Raw genomic sequence first — 4,804 nt, 5'->3', positions numbered from 1 at the left:
TATTGTATTCTGCCTCGTCTTTCGCCCTCTCTTGTCTACGCTCCCGGATTTTCTAGTGCGTAAGATATTTTTACTGGAGCTTGATCTTTTTTTTTTCTGTGTGATATTTTCTTGCTTTCTCTCTCTCTCTCTGTCTCTCACTCTCTCTCTCTCTCTCTCTCTCTCTCTCTCTCTCTCTCTCTCTCTCTCTCTCTCTCTCTCTCTCTCTCTCTCTCTCTCTATCTATCTATCTATCTATCTATATCTTTCTTACAAACCTCTTCGATATTTACTACTACACATTATGTTACATTTACAGTATATGAGTGCATATGCAGCAGTATGTACATATTAATATTTATGCATACTGTATATGCATACACACACACACGTACACACGCACACGCACACACACACACGCACACACACACACACACACACACACACACACACACACACACACACACACACACACACACACACACACACACACACACACACACACACACACACACACATAAATATATATATATTTATATATATATATATATATATATATATACCTGTGTGTGTGTGTGTGTGTGTGTGTGTGTGTGTGTGTGTGTGTGTGTGTGTGTGTGTGTGTACATACATACATACATACATATATGTATGTATATATATATATACATATACATATACATATATATATTCATTTATTAATCTATTTATTTATATATTAATGTGTGTGTGTGTGTGCTTGTTTATATGCATATATGTACACAGAGTATGCATATAGATTCATGCATATTTCCAAGGAAATCTAGGAAACAAGAGGGAGTGACTGACAACAATGTTAAAAGGTCTTTTGCAATCGTCTCGTCTTCAACATTAACTTATGTAACGTCTTTTCCATGTACTGTCCAGAAATGTTATGATATTTGACATTAAATACAAAAACGATATGTTTTTCTTTATACCTAAATTGGTGAAAAGTAATTAATTAACGACTGTATCAAAATAATGGCATGCATTCGATACACAAATGAAACGTTCGTGTGTATATAATTACATATGTATGTGCAGATAGCTAGATTGATAGATAGAGAAACAGAGAGATAGATAAATCCATAGAGAGAGAGAGAGAGAGAGAGAGAGAGAGAGAGAGAGAGAGAGAGAGAGAGAGAGAGAGAGAGAGAGAGAGGGAGAGAGAGAGAGAGAGAGAGATACTGACAGCGACTATGATGATTTTAACAAATTATAATTATAACAGTAATGACAATGCTAATACTAAAACTGTCACCGCAACATCAGTAATGTAACTGATAACAATGCCATGGACATAGACGCTAACATAATAACAACTACAATTAAATGTATTGATAAAGTTATTTATGATAGTAATGCTGAAAAGGAAAGGGTGATCAAAGTGGGACTTACTTGACATTTACACTTAGCTTGAAGGAAAATAGACTGCAGCGATAGTCCAGTGGTTAGCGCACTGGACTCCGGCCCTTGTGGTCCCGAGTTCAATTCCCCGTCGCGGTGGTCGAAAAAATGCCTGCGCTCTGACTGCTGGCTCGAGTCCGATCTCACAACGAGAAAACGACATATCGCCTTAAGAGGTCAGACGCAGGTGTCGTAGGGGAAGAGAGATGATGAACCACCTTCATACACTACCTTGCACAAGCATGAAATTAAACTTAGAAATCAGATAAGCAGCCTGCTGCGACCGCCACAGAGGAGCCTTGCAATAATCAAAATGCAAATATCCCATTGCACTAACACTGTATTTTTGTATAAAAGAATGACTGACATAAATGACAAATTATAAAAAAAAAAAAAAAAAAAAAAAAAAAAAGAGAGACATAAGAGAGCTTACAAACTTAAGCATGGTGCAAGTATCTAGGAAGGCGCAGGATAGAAGAGAATGGGGGCAGTTTGTTAAAGATGCCACGGCTGATCAGTCCAATGATTTATACGTATAATGATGATGTAGGAAAATTGGACCACTATGATGAGGTGATAGAGATAGTAGTGCTAAGGAAATATTTAATACTGTACAGCGTGTACATCTCCCTCTCTTTATCTCTCTATCCATATTCCATCTATCTGTCAAGGTTTCTTCCTCGCATTCTTTTTGTACCGAGCATAATGATATTAGCAGTGAGTACCAAGGTGTTGATATAATAAATATTCTTAATTATGATGATAATGATGGTAGTAGATTATAAAACTGATAATCATGATAGATATATATATATAATAATATAAATGATGATAAGTGATAATAAGGATGATAGTAACAGCAACAATAATGATAATAATGACGGTAATGATAATTATAACAACACAATAAATACAAATATATTGATAATAATATTACTTATATGAAAAGTAACAATAATAATAATAGTAAAGATAACAAAATAATGATCTTGAACATTTTGATAATTTAATTTGGAAGGATGCTGATTGAATCCTTGGCTGTTAATTTTTCTTGATATTTTTCTTTATCTTAGTTCATAATCGAGAGAGAGTAAGACACGCTTTTACAAGGAAGTCATAATCTATTTAACCCAAACTTTAATAATACAGATTATCGAATACTAATTACAGAAGAGATAATGATCATTATTATATTTTGTATTCCGCTATGTGATATGGTAATCATTTACTTATTACTCTAATTTAGTCTGGGATACTTTAATGCCCTATTACTGCTGACTTTGTGAACCAAAGATTTCTATAGATTACAGTAGATTTGAATACCGGAATAATAACTGTAAAATTATAATTTACGGGTATTTTTGAAATACATATCTAATCGGTCATTGCATTAATAAGAAGAATAACGACCACAGTATGACTAATATAAAACGAGAATCATAATTATGGACATTGTTACATAATGATGTAAAATACACATTATTCTCAGTAAAAGATTGAAACGATATATATTTTTTTTTTTTTTTTAATTAGATTTAAATATATACATTCCTCATCTTAACTATCAAAAAAGCTTCCTTCATAATATCACATTTATATAGAATTGTATAGATAATGTTGATAGATACAGTCATGTGCTGGTTAACAGGACAGGATACATATTGTGTATGGTAATTTTATCCATTTGCATTATAAGTTATACCTAAGAGGTAGAAATGTTAATATAAATATTTTGTATGTGTTGGTACTAAAGAGGTATTACACACACACACATACTAGAACACAATCATCAGCATGCAAGCACACACAATCTCACTCAAACAAACACACAAAAAGCACATCACATTACGGCCGCAATAAGGAAAGTGCAAAGCATACTGATGATGATATGGAAATGACTACCTTTCTGTAGTTATCACATTGTAAACATCTTGCTCTTTACAGCTGCTATATTTGGTTAAATGTTATATGAATATTCTCTCTCTCTCTCTCTCTCTCTCTCTCTCTCTCTCTCTCTCTCTCTCTCTCTCTCTCTCTCTCTCTCTCTCTCTCTCTCTCTCTCTCTCTTTCTCTCAAGGGTTATGATAATATGATTTTTATTTATGATTATTATGATAATGATAAGGGTAATAGTAATCACAAATAATGATGATAACAGCTATGATGACAATAAAAGTAATGGTGATAAGCATAAGAATGATAAGAATAAGATAGTAATCATGATGATAAGTGAATATAATATGATGATGCTAATAATAATGATAATGATGTAGTATTAGTATTATAATAATAATAATAATAATAATGACAAAACTATTAATGATTTTAACAATAGTAATAATAATAATAAAATTGATAGTAACAATGATAATGATAATGAATAAATAATTTGGATAAAAATAATAACAATGATGATGATAGTAACAATAACAATGTATTATTAGCAGTATTATTAGTAATAATGATAATTATAATGATGATGATAATAGAGGCGATAATGATGATGACGATAATAATAATAACAATAATAATAACGATCATAATAATACAAAGGATTATGGTAATGATGATAATATTAAGAGCAGCAAGAAAAACAACCATAATGAGAATTATTACATTCAACATGAAAGAGATCATGATATTGTTAAAGTTGTTAACAGAGAAAGCAGAAATGAGTCACGTGAGCGTCTCTCTGCTTACGGGCTGCGTGATAACAGAGCGTGCCGTTATTTAATGAAAATGTGCACATTCAGTAAACACAGAAACTTGACTAGTAATGGTAAACTCAGATAAAATGCTCTGACCATACATACGTTTGAATCCTTCACTGTTAATAATAACGATATTGATAATGATTATACTGGTGATAATAAAGTGGTATGGCAAGAATTATGTTGATAGTGTATCTTTATCATAAAACTGGTGACATAATTACTGATAGTGACTATGATGCAGATTTTAACAAAGATGAGTATAACAGTATGGATAATAACCACCTCAGTAACGATAATTATAGTAACAATGACATAAACATTATTACCAATGATAATAACTAATAAAACTTTTTGTTACCGTTAACAATGATGAAATTAAAAGGATGATGATGAAGGTGGGGCCTACGTGCCCATCTAGACTTGCCTTGGGTCCGAAGCCGCCCGCCTTACTCCTCGCACCACCATGTTGAGGTGACAGAATTAGTGATCTTAAGGAGGTATTTGAACACCGTGTACCGTGTCTTCTTTTCTCTCTCTCTCCTTCTCTTTCTCTTTCTCTTTCTCTCTCTCTCTCTCTCTCTGTCTCTCTTTCCCCCTCTCCCCCTCCCCCCCCCCCCCCCTCTCTCTCTCTCTCTCTCTCTCTCTCTCTCTCTCTCTCTCTCTCTATCTATCTATCTATCTAT

The sequence above is a fragment of the Penaeus chinensis genome, chromosome 9, assembly GCF_019202785.1.
Source record: "Penaeus chinensis breed Huanghai No. 1 chromosome 9, ASM1920278v2, whole genome shotgun sequence".
Lineage (NCBI taxonomy): Eukaryota > Metazoa > Arthropoda > Malacostraca > Decapoda > Penaeidae > Penaeus > Penaeus chinensis.
Note: the sequence above shows the minus strand (reverse complement) of the source record.